The sequence below is a fragment of the Ambystoma mexicanum genome, chromosome 1p, assembly GCF_040938575.1.
Source record: "Ambystoma mexicanum isolate Mex_15411 chromosome 1p, UKY_AmexF1_1, whole genome shotgun sequence".
Taxonomy (NCBI): Eukaryota; Metazoa; Chordata; class Amphibia; order Caudata; family Ambystomatidae; genus Ambystoma; species Ambystoma mexicanum.
In genome coordinates, this window is record NC_090921.1 from 458,719,993 (window position 1) to 458,738,116 (window position 18,124).

The window sequence follows — 18,124 nt, forward strand, 5'->3', positions numbered from 1 at the left end:
GTAGGTCATTGATGTGGTGAATGGATGATCCCACCTTTCCATGATCCTACGATAATTCATTTTCAAAACACCAGGACCTTTACCAGCCAAAAAGATTAATTCTTATATTTAGCTTGATATTACACCTGCCATTGAGGATGATCTGCTGTGATTTAAAAAAATAAATTCAAGATGGTACCTGAATATTTCGGGCCATAACTTTGCCACAGTAAGACAATGCTGTAATAGTTCATATCATATAACCTATATCACATTGTTTGCATCCACATCCATTTTTATTTTCCTTCCAGTCTAGTTTAGCCATGTGTTTGTCTGAACTCATGTCTGCTTGTGCTTTTTCTTTAATTTTGATTTGTTGATATTTGATTTCCTGTTCATGCTGGACTCCACAAGGATGGGGACCAGAGATAGGTGGTGTCAGAAAATGTAACCAAGCGGTTAGAGGAAAGCATGTAACTGTGTGGTCATCCACCGCATGCTGGCTGTGATCTAAAGGGAAGGACCTAAGGGTTTTAATTTCTCCATGGCCTCGGCGCAAATGCAGAATGCCTATCTTCCAGGGCACCCGACCTTCTGCTGGTGAGCCCTTGCTTCTAGGACAGAAACGGAACAGTGAGTTCCTAACGCTGGCGTGAATTTCTTTTTTTGTTTTAGGAAAAACTTTTTTTTTAACGTTTTTCAGACAGGAAAAGATATAATTAAAATCAAAACAGTATCAAGTGATATTTTTGCATGAACAACTCAGCAGAAAATTCTCTTTCAGGTTTACACACATCAGTAATCAGGCCCTACCCAAAAAGAATCATATCAGATTTAAAACCATGTCCCTCGCCCAGTTGGTCCATTCTCTAACAGCAAACGTTCGAAAGGTGCACCCTGTATTATATGTTCCAGCCAGTCTTTAGTTTTGTATTTTTCCATTGCCTCATAATGAGTCACTAGAGCTGGATCTCTCCATTTCTGTTTTGATGCGACGGGGCGAATGCGAGCTGGAAAAACCCAACAATGCAAGGCACTTTGATGTCTTGAGCAGTGTGTCTAGAACTGAGGTAATTGTACTTGATGCCCTCATCCAAAATCTTGCTATTGGTGTTCCCCCAAGTAACAGGTGTGTCTGGCTATGCGGAAGGGATACCAGCAGTCTGAAAAAGCTTTATAAGTCCGGAGCCATAAAGCAATATATACAACATTTAATAAGACCTCAATCACCAACAAAATACATAATTTAAAACTCTATTTCAATACATCAACAGAATATAAAGATATTTGTATACAAATGAAGGGATCATATATTAAAATATCTATTCATCGATAGATTGTGCTAAAACTCAATAGGGCGCATTACGATTTTTCCGGTATTCTGGTGGTGAATCTGCCAGAATACCGACAAATGTAATCACTGCCACTTGATCAGACGGTATTGCCCCTGGCGGTAATACCACCTGATTACAAGTGGGGGTTTGCAAGTGTAAATCCCCATTTAATGATTTAATGGAGTCCATAGCGCTCCATTGGTAATTTTTGTAGCTAAAGTGGAGGAGTTACCTTCAAAAAGTACTGGTATTACCATCTGGTGATACCGGTGCTGTTAACAACGGCAAACTTGTAGCTTGGCGGTGCAGGAAAAATGGAAGTAAACCGTATTACCTCAACTTTTTTTCTGCACCAGCAAACTCTTAATGAGCCCCTATGTGTGCATCAAGTCAAAAAGCAGATATTTTACAATAAAGAAGTGCAAAATCACAAAAGGAGCAATAAACATATATAAAGAAAATCTAAAACATCAATTATCAAGACTGTACCAATTTTAAACCTCCTAATGCAATTAAGGCACAGTAGGCGTATGGGTAGTTGAAACATCATGAAACCTTAATGTGCACTTGTGCAGTCACAAAAGTAGACGGGTAAAAGTGCGTAATTATGCATAATCTAATGCATTATTATTGACTTTTTAGCGTTTGCCAGTTGCCACAGTTTCTGTCTGGCCTTCTATGGCTGTAGTTTTTTCCTCTCGTGGGCAAAAGGCACAAACGTTTCAATTAGATTGGGACCATTTACTAGTTTAATCGACCAATGGAATATCATTTTAGCCCGAACTTTGTATAAAGTACTCGTGCTAGAGTAGGATATATTTTGTTCATATAAGATTCCAGGAGAGAGGTACCTTTGAACACTATATATCCAGAAAATATGGAGTGAGAGGCTCATTCAAAACACGTTTTTCCAGCCATAAAACATCCAACTTGGCTGTAATTTCTCCAGCCATTGTGTCCGAGATCACTGTATCTTTTTTTTTTTTTTAGCAAATGGGGCATACCAAGGTTTTGCATAATATCGACAACATGTTTATACCACTTGCATTTATCACTCCACACTCTCCTGATACATTGTGCACCCCAGAATCTGCTTTGTCCTTTAGGAATCAAACCAGGCTTTTTCACACAAACCTCTCCTTTTGAAACGTCGCACTTTCTCACTCTCACTCCATCAAACATTTGTTTCATGCGTTGACACTTATGCCCCACCACCTCCTTCAATTTCTCCTGATCCCATTCTACAAAACCTGCTCTTCCTAACCACGGTGGACACACTGCCATGTGTGCCTTCCTTCTCAGCACCTAAAATGGTATTAAACAGATGGTGACATGTGGGGCCCACCTGTATGCACATACCCTTCTCCTCACCAACTCTTCCCAACTGCTCCCGGCCCCCACAGTCATCCTAATCCCTTACATTAAAGTGGGATTAAAACGTTCAACTGCGCCATTGGTTTCTGGGTGATAAAAAGATGCTTTGTGGTGCAAAACCCCAATACTCTCTAGAAATGACTCCATCATCTTAGAGGTAAGTTGCCACACATATTGCAATATTTAACCAACTATTGAAACTGCACGTCCAACCCTGGACACAAATAATCGGCCCACAGACTCCATTTGGTTTTGGCCATTCCCAAGTGTTATGCAAGCCCTAGTTCTAATGGTCTTTACCTTATTCCCAGTGGTGGAACAATGTGTCCTGCTTTGCACAACAGATGGCCCTCTGTAATCAGCTCATCCTTGACTTAGTGAAATGTTCCCAATCCTTCACTATATGACTATTCATTCCAATTCGTTCTGACATACCCTATGATGCTGTTCAACTCACTATCCTCTATGCTAACCGTCTACCACTCTTCTTTACTGTGAACTCTCTTCCCCAAAGAAAAGGGTCTGTTTTATACTAATGGCTTGTGATCCGTACCAACCGTGAACTCTTTCCCAAAGAAAAGCTGTGAAAATCTTGATCGTCCACACCACACTGAGGGCTTCTTTTTCTATGACTGAGTACTGCGTTTCTTCTCCTCTCAAAACTTGTGATGCAAATGCTACTGCCCTGTCCACTCCAGATAGCCGTACATAAGAACAGCCCCTAGACCAGAATCACTGTCATCTGTCATGACCAACGTTTTGCAAATAGTATCAAAGTTTGCTAAGGCTGGCGCACAGGCAATTTCCTCTTTTACATCTTGCGTTTCCTCCTGGTATTTAGCACACCACACAAACACACTCCCTTTCTTGCACAAATCTCTTATTGCTTTGCATATGTCTGCAAAATGCACAACAAACTTGGCATAATATTCAACAAGGCTTAGGAATTACATGAACTGCTGCTTGTTCCTTTGATCGTCTACTGCCGTAATAGCCCTCACTAATTCACCCCTTGTCTCTAGCCACTAATATGGTGCCCTTTGTAATCAATAAAAGATTCTATAAACTTGCATTTAATTTTCCGAAACATGAGCCCCACCTCGAATAGTATTCCTAAATCCATGCCCAAACTCTAATCATTCTCTCTTGTGTCCTTCCCCATGTCCAGTGTGCCATCTTGCAAATAGGATACACCCTTTACATCTTTCAACAAATTGTGCATCACTCTAAGGCAGAATGCAGCTGCCAATACTAATCCAAAATACTTCCTCCTAAATCTGAAAGTTCCCTCTTGTGTCACAAACGTGGTGAGGTCCTTGGGGTTGGGGCTCAACCTCACCTGCTTCTTGAGGTAATGGGCTAATAGTTTTCCTGAATTATTTCCATGGTCATAGAATAAACAACCTGTCTTTTTTTGTGTAGGAAGAGGGCCCTTTTAGTAAATATCATATAGCAGTTCTGCTTGGATTTCTTCAATGATATAAAAATAACAGGGGCTGTTGGAGGTGCTGTAGAGATTTTCAAGATGTTTTATCTTGGTTTCCAAGTCAGTTAACTGAGCTCTGGTTCGCCACGTTGCCTTTGCCACATTCCAAAGTCTCAGGGTTGTCATTGAGCTCCATGAATTCCTATGTACTTTTTTGGAGGCGGTCTATTCCCGTTTTTGAATCCAATAAAGAGGGATTGAATTTTCATCCTGATGGTCTAAGCTACAGCTCTGTCCCCGAAACCTTGATCAATACCAGGGAACGATCCGAAAAGTGCCGGCACTAGTATTTGGGCTTGTGTTAGACTGTAGACGTGTTCCTTAGAGGGCATTATTGCATCAATTTTTGAGACAGTAAGGTGAGGCGATGAGCAGAAAGTGTAGTCTCTTGGTGGTGTTTAATATTCTCCAGGCGTCTGTTAGCCTGGAGGTTGTCATCATTCTTTGGAATGCTGTTCTAATCAAGCAGAAGAGTCGTTTAGGCAGCTCAGAACTATCGAAGGTTGGGTCCAGGACCTTGTTCCAATATCCCCTGCAGGCTTTTCAGCTATTGTGCATACCAGTCGGAAGAAGGATGTATCTTCGGTTGGTGGGCCATATATAGACATCAATAAGAAATCATGGCCTGCTATCCAACCTCGAGCAAGGACCCAGTGCCCTTCTACATCATGGTCAAGTTAGTTGATCTGTAAGCGAATGTTGTGCTGTATTAGTATCATGACCAATTTTTTCCCGCTGCTCTGCCTACCCTCTCCGAGTCTCTCGAGTGTGTTGATGCTTTGTCAGGTTTCCGCTTTGCAGACCTTTCTGGTATTCATTTCAGTATGTTATTCTTTTAGCTGCTGAGCATGAGAGGGTACTGATTCTTTCATATTTCTGAGTTCTAGTAAGTACTTGCACACTTAGAGGGCCTTGCTGTTATTTGTCTGTTATCCACTTAAAACCTAAAGGGGACACCGGTGCAAAGTCCAGTGTGACAAATCAAGGTTATCCGTCCCTTCTCCCCAAGGTGGAGCCTCCCCCTTTGAGTTTAGGGAGTGAGCCCGCTCCGCAAGACCCTCCCTAAGTGTCTAGGCAAGTGGGACCTCACTGGAAGAGACTCCCCCTTATGAGACAAGAACTCTCGTTCCTATGAGGAACTCTCTAGACCGCCCACCATAGCAGCATATGTGGGAGTATCGGCTATGAAGAACACTCTGACATCTAGATGTTTGGCTGAAGACAATGTTCAAGCAAACTATTTGGGAAAAGGTAAATAACCTGTCTCTGTAGGGATATACACGTTTTTAACTGGGACAAGTAGAGTGCCAGCGGAGAGATGAGTGGGAGAGGCTTGCAAGCAGAGGAAGCCCTCGGATGAGTGGAGGTGGAGAGAGAGTGTTGCAAGATGGAGAAGCCCCCTGACATCACTACGCTTGGAGAGGCAGAGTGGAGGAAAGCCATGGAGCCTGTGACTTTCAAGCAAGCAAAGGACGCCAGTCCAAAACGCTGGAGGCCTAGCGTTGGTGAGGAGGGAGAAGCCATCGGGAACCCGAGGAAGGGAATCCCATGTTCAGTGGTGGCGTGACCATGACAACATTGTAGTGGGCAGTATGCACAGCGAACCGCGCCAAAACCATTCCACCAAGGAGTGTACGAAACTCCCTTGTAACCGCACACGTACACAGCAGCATGGAGAGAGAGAAGGCTGAGAACGGGAAGCTGGCAACCACGAGAAACACAAAACCCGAAACAGGAGACGAGTACCCGAGCGAGTGCCGAGCCCCACCATATTCCCATGCACAGTAAGAGGTAACGGAGAACAGGAGACGCGGGAGGACGCTCGGGCATTGTTATGAAATGAGAAGAACTCGTCTCAGTGAGACGAATGAGATAATCAATATAAAACTGTTCAACAGAAAGGCATGCAAGTGTAAAGCAAAGTATAAAGAAGTGCATTAAGGATAACTGTCCTTAATGCAGGAGACCAAACCTTAGTGTGTTTTCCATAAATAACAAGAACATATAAAGGAGATAGCAAGAGACTATTCAAAAGGAAAAGGCAATAATGAAAAATGGCTTGCAGAACACAGTGGCTATACTTAATTGTTACTGGAACCCCCAGCGAATGCCGACCAAAACCTTCTGTGATAACATCTCGGAAACCATTGACCAGCTGTACACGGAAATTGAAAAAATTGAACTTATCATATGCGGTGACCTAAATGCTAAGCCTGGAATGAAGTAATCTGCAAAAGAAATGTGCAAAATGTTGCATCATTATTCCCTAATCAAACGAACAGTCCAACATGGGAACGCAACGGGTCCAAAGCAACTTTGGACTATATTTTCATCTCCAATGGTCTTACTCTCGGACTGTCAAGCTTTAAGGTCCACAACACGACCCACAGCGACCACAATCTACTCAGTTGCACTTGGCATACTTCTACCATGATATCAAAAACGTATGACTGGAAGCTTGAGATACATTTACAACAGACTCGGCTAAGGTTAACCGAAGAAGACATTGGAAAAATTTCCCAAGCCTGGGAAAAGAGAACAAGGGATGATACGAAGAACGAAAGGAAAGAAAGACCAAACTACCTGCCTCTACTCCTAACTTTCCAGGTGAAGGCCACCAGGAATTTGAAGAAGCCCCTGGAAACCAAACATACGTACGACAAGATGGTGGTGGAAAAAAGAAAAGCTGGGCGTCATCTCCTGAGAATTGCTAAGAAATCAAACAGTGAGCCTGATTGGGAAAACTGGCGCATGGAAATTAAAACCTACAAGAATTGGCGAAAACAATATCGAGCCATACAATGAAGCCGAAGCTATGATGCAAAATCTACAAATTAAAAAATCCAGCGAATTCTGGAAGCTGATCAAGGAGACAAATGGTACCCAGATGGCTTCTATGTCCAATGCAGTAGCAGAAGAAACATGGGTTCAATATTTCACTGAAGAATTTCTGTGTCCCACCATCGATCCTCAATTGTCGAAGCAGAATCCGCTATCAGTGTGGGTGGATCTGTCCAATACTACGGACATCGAAGCAGCCATACGAAACTTGAAAAGATCAAGAGCACCAGGTCCCGATGGACTAACTAATACAGATTTAAAAATGTATCCCGAAAAGTGGGCAAAAACAACAAGTAAAATCTTCTTGGAATGTGGCAGAACGAATATGATCCCCGAATCATGGCAAAAAGCGGTGATTGTCCCAATTTATAAAAAGGGACCGAGACAAGAACCTATGAGCTGTAGACCCATTGCTCTCCTGGACATTCTTGGCAAACTCTATTCAGCCAGTCTTCTGGTTCACTTTCAAACATGGTTAAAAGACAGCCCAGCGAATGACCTACTTCAAACAGGTTTTCAAAAAAACAGCTGTACTACCATCAATCTCATAATCCTAAACAACTTGAAGGCTAAAGTCAAAGAGGGGGGGCCAAAGGTCTATCTAGCCTTTGTCGATCTCTCAAAGGCGTTTGATAAAATCGATAGACAAAGGCTATGGAGAAAGCTGCAAGTTTGGAAATGCCCCATTAAAATACTGGAACCCATAAAAGCACTCCATGCAAACACAAAGATCAGAATTAAACTCAACCACCAAGGCGCGCTCTCCAAGGAGATCAATGTCAACCGAGGAGTAAAACAGGGATTCCCTTTGGCCCCCGTGCTGTTCACAGCCTTCCTGGGAGACTACCAACACTCCGAAGAACAAATCCGCTCTTTTCCCCCCAAAATCGGGAAAATGGTGATTCCTCGATTACTGTATGCGGATGACATCGAACTCAATAAATCGAAAACAAAGGTTATGGTTTTGGAGAAAGTCCCTACCAAAAACACGAAGAATCTAAAGATCTACCTGGAGAAAACCGAAATCGAAATTGTAACCAGCTTTAAATATCTAGGGCTACAAATTGATAGCTCTGGAGTCGAAACGAGTCTTGTCAATCAAATATGGGAAAAGGTGAAAAGGTTAACAACCCAAACAAGAGCAGTGGATCGCAAATGCAGCAAATTTTCCCTCATTCCAGCAATAACTTTCTACAATACTAAAGTAATTCCAGCTTTGATCTATGGAATGGAATCCGCCTTATATCTCAAACGTAATATCTGGAGGAAAATTGAAGCACAGCTCTGGAAATCAGTACTAGGTCTTCCCAAATCCACTGCCATGTCGGCGATAAGGAGGGAGCTGTGGCTCATATCTTTGGCATCAAAGGTCGATCAGAGTGCCTTACGTCTTTATAGACGAATTATCATGTCAGACACCCTTCCTATCTACAACATCGTACGGGAAGAAATTGATGCATGCAAATGTGAAGCCTTGAATAAATGGGTCAAAGCCAGAAAAGATGACTTGAACAACATTGAATGCTCCGAGAAAGAGCTGAAAGAAAATCCAGAAAGAATAAAAAAAAAAATGGAACAATATGATTGGATCCTGACAATAGAACAAGCAACGGGGAACAAACTTTTAAAGCATCTCCCGCCTACTTTCAACAAAGGAAAAAACCTTTGCAATACTGCGCTAAGTTCCCCAACAAGAATCTGAGAAATAGTGTTATGAGAGCAAGACTCAATCTGCTCCCTACTAGAGAGATTATAACAATCAGAAGATCGGGTCCCGAGAAAAGCTGTCGCTTATGTAAGAATGAGCAAATGCTCGAGACTCTAAAGCACTTAGTGATAGACTGCCCAAACACGATTGAAAGCAGAAAGCTATACCTCCCCTCTTTGGCTGAAGACTTGTGGATCTTCAAAACGGATGATCTGTGGTACAGATTAATCTCCGGCGAAAATAGACGATGGTCCCAAGCTCTGACAAAACTGATAGAACTAGTGTTCGCACAGATTAACAGCACTCGGCGAGAGGGCGATAACATTATGAATTCAGAAGCACACTAGCTCTGACTACCCTTCCTTTGCCTTTTGGAACTAATGGTTCCCACCCTTGACGGAGGCCTGGCCAGCCCCGACTGGGGAGGTATTTATGTATTTATTTGTTAGCTCGACGACGAAGCTGCAAAGGTTTTGACAAAACTTAGTTTTTACTGAGTAAAGTTAAAAAAAAAAAAGATACTAAGAGAACATTGGATTAAGGAAGAGACATTCCTATACAAAGACACCAGGAGAAGAGAGACATTCTCTTGGTTGCATTATGTTATCTAACATAGTGGTAGTGCCAGTTAGTTTGGACTGTGGATATATTCATTTGGGACTTCCTGACGACAGACAAGCCCCTTTTCGTTTATTTAGATAGGCAGGGATACCTCTATAGCAGTAGAAAAGAGAGGCCTTATTGTTATTATCTCATTAAACATCAGTCAAAATAGCCATATGTCGGACTCCTTCTAACCAGTCTAACCAGGCATAGCAGATTTTGCATTCAGATCGTTCTAGTTCGACCTCCTCAAATCTCCTTCTCTAAAATTCCAGGAGCTAGGTCTTGGAAAAAGAATTTACTTGCAAATGCACATTACGTTGCCATTCTCTTGAGTTAAAGAGTACCATAACTTGGGAGGGACTTGAAGAGATTACATGGGGTAGTAGAGACCTTCACCCGTCAATGGACCAGCCACCCCTTCAGGCTCCAACTGTCCTTTTGAGACCATAGGGCAATTCCAGAAGTGGAAGCCCAACCTGCTAGTGTGGACCAGTTTCTTTGGTCAAAGTGGGCCACTTTTTTTGCCCAATTTGAGTTAGTTTGAGGAGTTACTTCTCTGTGCAGCTGGTAGTTTTGACCAGTGTTAATAAGAGATTTTCTTTAAAATGCACAATTTGCAACACATTTTAACAAGAAAAACTTGATTGGTGCCAATTTTATGGTCCAATTCGACCCTGCACCCCTCCTGTTAGATGTGTTGCAGTGTTTTTTCTATATTTAATTTTTCTTTGTATAAAATCCGGCAGTGTGTGGATATATGTGTTTGGCCAAGTGGGTGGGGGATGGAAATTGCAGGATATACTGATGGGTGTGAATGAAGCGATAACCCTACCTACCACAACTCTTTCTACACCCAACCTCGACACTCTCTAAACCCAACCCACCCACCCTCCCGCCATACTTCGACACTACCACCACAAACCCACCCGCCCGCCCTACTTCGACACTCTACCCCCACCCACCCGCCCGCCCTACTTCGACACTCTACCCCCACCCACCCGCCCGCCCTACTTCGACACTCTACCCCCACCCACCCGCCCGCCCTACTTCAACACTCTACCCCCACACACAGACACACATCCACCCACCCACCCTACTTCGACACTCTAGCCCCCACACATTCACCCACCCGCCCTACTTCGACACTAGCCCCCATCCACCCACCCGCCCAACTTCGACACTCTAGCCCCACTCACCCTACCTCAACACTTGCTACCCCCCCATCCACCCTACCTCAACACTCTCTACCCCCCCACCCACCCTACCTCAACACTCTCTAACCCCCCCACCCACCATACCTCAACACTCTCTACCCCCACCAACCCACCATACCTCGACACACTCTACCCCCACAAAACACTTGCTAGCCCCCCACCCACCCTACCTCAACACTTGCTATCCCCCCACCCACCCTACCTCAACACTTGCTACCCCCACCAACCCACCCTACCTCGACACTCTCTACCCCCACCCACCCTACCTCGACACTCTCTACACAAATACCTCGACACTCTCTACCCCCACACACCCACCCGACCTGCCTCGACACTCTCTACAAGCCTCAACACTCTCTACATACCTCAACACTCTCTACCCCCACCCACCCACCCTACCTCGACACTCTCTACAAATACCTCAACACTCTCTACAAATACCTCAACACTCTCTACCCCCACCCACCCTACCTCGACACTCTCTACACAAATACCTCGACACGCTCTACCCCCACCCACCCAACCTGCCTCGACACTCTCTACACCCACCCACCTGCCATACCTCGACACTCTCAACCCCCACCCACCTTACCTCGACACACTACAAATACCTCGACACTCTCTACAAACAACCCACCCATCCTGCCTCGACACTCTCTACTGAAATCCCACCCTACCTCGACACTTTCTACCCCCACCCACCCACCCTACCTCAACACTTTCTATCCCTACCCACCCACCCTACCTCAACACTTTCTACCCCCACCCACCCTACCTCAACACTTTCTACCCCCACCCACCCACCCACCCACCCTACCTCAACACTTTCTACCCCCACCCACCCACCCTACCTCAACACTTTCTACCAACACCCACCCACCATACCTCGCCACTTTCTACCCCCACCCATCCACCCTACCTCGACACTCTCTACCCCCACCCACCCGCCCTACCTCGACACTCTCTACCCCCACCCACCCGCCCTACCTCGACACTCTCTACACCCACCCACCCGCCCTACCTCGACACTCTCTACACCCACCCACCCGCCCTACCTCAACACTCTCTACCCCCACCCACCCGCCCTACCTCAACACTCTCTACCCCCACCCACCCTGCCTCGACACTCTCTACCACCAGCCACCAACCCTACCTCGACACTCTCTACAAATACCTCGACACTCTCTACCCCAGTCACCCACCCACCCTACCTCGACACTCTCTACTGAAAACCCACCCACCCTACCTCAACACTCTCTACCCCCACCCTACCTCGACACTCTCTACCCCCACACACCCACCCGACCTGCCTCAACACTCTCTACAAGCCTCAACACTCTCTACATACCTCAACACTCTCTATCTCCACCCACCCACCCTACTTCGACACTATCTACAAATACTTCGAAACTCTCTACCCCCACCCACCCTACCTCGACACTCTCTACACAAATACCTCGACACGCTCTACCCCCACCCACCCAACCTGCCTCGACACTCTCTACACCCACCCGCCTGCCATACCTCGACACTCTCAACCCCCACCCACCCTACCTCGACACACTCTACAAATACCTCGACACTCTCTACAAACAACCCACCCTTCCTGCCTCGACACTCTCTACTGAAAAACCACCCTCCCACCCTACCTCAACACTTTCTACCCCCACCCACCCACCCTACCTCAACACTTTCTACCCCCACCCACCCACCCTACCTCAACACTTTCTACCTACACCCACCCACCCTACCTCAACACTTTCTACCAACACCCACCCACCATACCTCGCCACTTTCTACCCCCACCCATCCACCCTACCTCGACACTCTCTACCCCCACCCACCCGCCCTACCTCAACACTCTCTACCCCCACCCACCCGCCCTACCTCAACACTCTCTACCCCCACCCACCCGCCCTACCTCAACACTCTCTACCCCCACCCACCCTGCCTCGACACTCTCTACCACCAGCCACCAACCCTACCTCGACACTCTCTACAAATACCTCGACACTCTCTACCCCAGTCACCCACCCTACCTCGACACTCTCTACTGAAAACCCACCCACCCTACCTCGACACTCTCTACCCCCACCCTATCTCGACACTCTCTACCATACTTCGACACTCTCTACCCCCACCCGCCCTACCACGACACTCTACCCCCACCCACCCTACCTCGACACTCTCTACCCCCACCCTACCTCGACACTCTCTACAAATACCTCGACACACTCTACCAACACCCACCCACCCTACCTCGACACACTCTAAAACCTCGACACTCTCTACTTACACCCACCCACCCTACCTCGACACTTTCTACCGACACCCACCCACCCTACCTCGACACTCTCTACCAAATCCCACCCACCTGACCTCGACACTCCCTACCAGCACCCTCCCACCCTACCGCGACACTCCCTACCCCCACCCACCCTACCTCGCCACTCTCTACCATACCTCGCCACTCTCTACCCCCACCTACCCTACCTCGCCACTCTCTACCCACACCCACCCACCCTACCTCGACACTCTCTACCCCCAAACACACACCCACCCACCCTACCTCGACACTCTCTACCCCCAACCTCGACACTCTCTACCCCCACCCACCCACCCACCCTACCTCAACACTCTCTACCTCCACCCACCCACCCACCCTACCTCGACACTCTACCCCCACCCACCCACCCACCCTACCTCGGCACTCTCTACCCCCATACCTCCAACCCACCCACCCTACCTCGGCACTCTCTACCCCCATCCACCCACCCACCCTACCTCGGCACTCTCTACCCCCACCCGCCCACCCTACCTCGACACTCTCTACCCCCACCCGCCCACCCTACCTCGACACTCTCTACCCCCAACCACCCACCCACCCTACCTCGACACTCTCTACTAACACCCACCCACCCTACCTCGACACTCTCGACCTCCACCCACCCACCCTACCTCGACACTCTCGACCTCCACCCAACCACCCTACCTCGATACTCTCTACCCCATACCTTGACACTCTCTACCCCCACCCACCCTACCTCGACACTCTACCCCCACCCACCCACCCTACCTCGACACTCTCTACAGACACCCACCCACCCTACCTCGACACTGTCTACCCCCACCCACCCACCATACCTCGACACGCTCTACCTCCACCCACGCACCCTACCTGGACACGCTCTACCCCTACCCACCCACCCTACCTTGACACGCTCTACACCCACCCACCCTAGCGTGACACGCTCTACATTCCAACCACCCACCCTACCTCGACACTCTCTACCGAACCTCGACACTCTACTGACACCCACCCACCCTACCTCGACACTCTCTGCCCCCACCCACCCACCCTACCTCGACACTCTCTGCCCCCACCCACCCACCCTACCTCGACACTCTCTGCCCCCACCCACCCACCCTACCTCGACACTCTCTGCCCCCACCCACCCACCCTACCTCGACACTCTCTGCCCCCACCCACCCACCCTACCTCGACACTCTCTGCCCCCACCCACCCACCCTACCTCGACACTCTCTGCCCCCACCCACCCACCCTACCTCGACACTCTATACCCCCACCCACCCACCCTACCTCGACACTCTCTACCCCCACCCACCCACCCTACCTCGACACTCTCTACCCCCACCCACCCACCCTACCTCGACACTCTCTACCCCCACCCACCCTACCTCGACACTCTCTACAAACCTCGACACTCTCTACCTACCTCGACACTCTAACAACCTCGACACTCTCTAACTAAACCCACCCACCCATCCTACCTCTACACTCTCTAACTAAATCCACCCTCCCACCATACCTCGACACTCTCTAACCCCACCCACCCACCCTACCCCGACACTCACTAATACCACCCACCCACCCTACCTCGACACTCTCTAAAAACCTCAACATTCTCTCCCCCCCCCCCCACCCACCTGCCTTACCTGGACACTCTGAACCAGACACACCAACCTGCCTTACCTGGACACTCTGTACCTGACCCACCAACCTCCATTCTGTATCCCCACTCACCTAACCTCCACTCTTTAGCCCCACCCACACTATCTAACCCCACTCATACTACCTCCACTCTCTACCCCAACCACCCTACCTACCTCCACTCTCTTAACCCCACCCGCCCTCCCCAATCTCTCATCATCCATGGCACCCCCTCTGAGTCGTTTCCTCCCTTGCTCTATTCACCTTCTTTCTCATTCAGTTGCACACCTGCGCCCCTTATCACATCCTCCTTTGAAATTTTGCACTCTATTCCTTGCACCCTGGCATATATGAATGCAAAATGTAAAGAACTGCAGTAAACGCCACAATGATTGGCTTTGCCAATGTGTGTTATTTTTGTTTCTAGGAAAATGTCTTTTGCGAGTGCATATTTAGTTTCTGTTCTTCGCTCTCATTTTCCATATTTTAACATGGAAGCCAGGCCATTATTTCGGTAGTCTTAGTAATTGTCACTAGAATCAGTGATATCCTCGTCGGAAAAAGTAGGCTCTGAATCTCCCCCCTCCCCTAGCTCCTCACCTTCGTCCTCCTTCCTGGAACCCTTCCTTTCCTTTCTTCTGGAACTCTCCTTTTTTTTGTGGAGCTAAGGGCGACCACGGAAGGAAGCCACCCTGCCACCAGATGAGGTGACCAAGCCCACACTACCCCCCGGGAGCGTCAAGAGGGGAAAAACCATGAAGGCACAAAAAACCCCTGAGAGTCCTCAGTGTCAACTGGACAGGTGCGCAGGTGGGACACTCTTGAGACACATGCAAGACAAGGAGAATCCGTCCAAGGAGGGATGGTGGTTAAGACCTAGAGGGGTGAAGTCCAGAGAGGCAACTATGACCCAGTACTCAGGGTAACGGACAACCAGCAAGTTGAACGTGAAGAATAATACAATCCAATAGGCAGGCCGGGATCTATTACACGTTTGAGCAGTAACAGAGAAAATAAACCCACGAGAAGCAGGAAGCAGATTCTAACATGGGCGAAGGCAGAAAAAGGAAGAGGACGGGGAGAAAAAGCGGGAAGAGAGGGAAGGCAAGCTACGAAGAACGTGGAAAAAGAGAGAGGCAGATGGACAAGCACAAGAAAAAGAAAACAGAAGAAAATAGAAGGGGCAAGGATAACAGAAAGGCAGCGCGGTCACAAGAAAAGGAGGCAAGTGTAGAAGAAACAGAACAAAGCAGGGACAAGGGAAAAGGCACTGAAAGCAGAGTCGGCGGGCTAGCTGGGAACAATAAACACAGGGAGCGATAGCAACTAGCGGAGAAACCAAAGCGTTGCGACACATCCGCAACCCGGAAGAGGTGGAATAAATACTCCGGGCCGCGCCTACGTGCAACAACTAGACCGGTGATTAGAAAGATTGTGACGGGTAGGCAGCCACAGTGCGACAGGAAGACGATCATCTCCCGCACCGCCAGCGGCTCCACAAGCGCCACCCGCCTCACGGCATGACAGTATGCCCCCCTCCTAAAGTCCCCTCCCCCGGTTTACCCGGATGGAGGTAATGAAACTTGCACAATAGAAAAGGGGCTGAAATATGTGAGATGGGTTCCCAGGAGTTCTCAGAGGAGGGGAAACCTTTCCACCGTACCAAATATTCCAATTTACCTCTACGATACCTAGAGTCGCAGATCTGAGCTACTTCAAATTCATCCTGAGTGGACGCCTGTGGTAAAGCGACTCTCCCAGAATGACGCGACCAGGCGTCTTCATGGAAGGTCTTCAATTGTGAGGCATGAAAGACAGGATGCTAAGGCAATTTGGAAGTCGTAAACGAAAAGCCACAGGGTTGATCTTCTGGGTGATCCTATAGGGCCCTAGAAACTTAGGGGACAGCTTGGAGGGGTGAGCCCATCGAGGTAAACATCTTGTGGAAAGCATTACTCTAGAACCCACTTCCCACCCGGGGACTGGTTGACAGTGTTTATTAGCCTGGATCTTGTAACGCTTTTGAGCTGCCCTAAGACCTTGCCCAGTCTTCTTGCGAATCTCTCTGAGGAGGGAAAGTGAGGAATCTATAGAGGGCAGGTTAGTGGAAAGATCGGAGACAGGTAAGATAGTTCGAGGATGGTAGCCATAGGTGCAGAAAAATGGACTGAAACCCAGAGCGGAGTGTACCGAGTTATTATAAGAGAATTCTGCCAAAGACAATAATGAGTATCAATTGTCCTGCTGGGAGTTGGTAAAACATCGCAGGTACTGTTCAAGGGTACTGTTGAGACGTTCTGTCTGTCTGTTGGATTGCGGGTGGAACACAGAAGTCCGGGGCCCTTTCTATTCCCAGTCTCTCGCAGAGGGCTTTCCAAAATCGGAAGTGTACTGACTGCCCCTGTCTGAAATGATTTTCGTTGGAAGGGATGCCGGGCAAAGGGGAGAAGTGAGCCATCTTGGTGAACGAATCCGCTATCACCATTATACACGTGCATCCCTGAGATTTGGGTAGCTCCACTATGAAGTCAGTTGAAATAGAGCTCCAGGGGCGATCAGGCACTGCACAAGATTCCAGCAATCCAATCGGTCTTTGATGTGAAGATTTGTTACGAAGGCAGACAATTCAAGACCGGACATAACGGTCAACATCTTCTCTCATTCCCGGCCAGTAAAAATGTCTTTGTAGGTACTCGAGAGTGCCCATTCCGCCTCTATGACCGGCTAGTTTAGAGTCATGACACAGGTCATGACACAGGTCAATGCCATTTTACGAAAGGCTGGTGTGGGTAAGTATAGTCTACCCTTTACCAAGTAAAGACCGTCTCTGACATTGTAATTCAGGTTCTTGGGATGTTTATCAACCTCAAAACGTCCTCCCGAAGCCTCCTTTATCTGCCTCAAAAACGTAGAAACCACTCCTATACTCTTAGTCAGGGGAAACATCCGTTCTGGAGGGGGCTCTGATTCTGGCAAATAGTCACAGCAACGGGAAAGACAGTCTGCCACCACATTCAGTTTACCAGGTATGTATGTTATGTTGAAATCAAATTGAGCGAAAAAGTGAGCCCATCGGGCCTGACGTGTGTTGTAACACTCAAATTGCCTAAGGACCTGCAGATTCTTGTGGTCGGTCCGAATGGTAAATGGATATATGCCACCCTGAAAGAGATGGCGCCACTCCAAGCAAGCAGATTTCATGGCTAGTAATTCACGTTCTATGACTGAGTAGTTTCTTTGGCTGACATTTAGGGTTTTTGAAAATTACGAGACAGGATGTTCTACTCCTTGAAATTCTTGTAAAAGGACAGCTCCTATGGCAGCTGCCGAGGCTTCAGTCTCAAGGATAAAGGGCATGCTTTGATCCGGCTGTTATAAAATGGGTGCCGCACAAAAGGCCTCTTTGAGGTTACAAAAACTGTGTTCAGCTTCAGCAGACCATTTGAACGGTTCTGAAGACTTCTTGAGAAGAGTTGTTACGGGCACGATTTTTTGAGAAAAATTCAGAATGAATCTCCGATAAAAGTTTGCCAAACCCAAGAACTTTTGGATTTCTTTGACAGAAGTAGGTGATGGCCAATCGAGTATGGAAGACACCTTGTGAGGGGCCATCGAGATTCCTTGATTGGA

The 18,124-nt window shown here is 47.6% G+C and overlaps 1 protein-coding gene across 4 annotated transcripts in view; it reads left to right on the forward strand.

Annotated features, from left to right (window-relative positions):
• REX1BD (required for excision 1-B domain containing) overlaps nt 1–18,124 on the forward strand; it is a 298,422-nt gene that overhangs the window by 44,840 nt on the left and 235,458 nt on the right. The window lies entirely within an intron of this gene.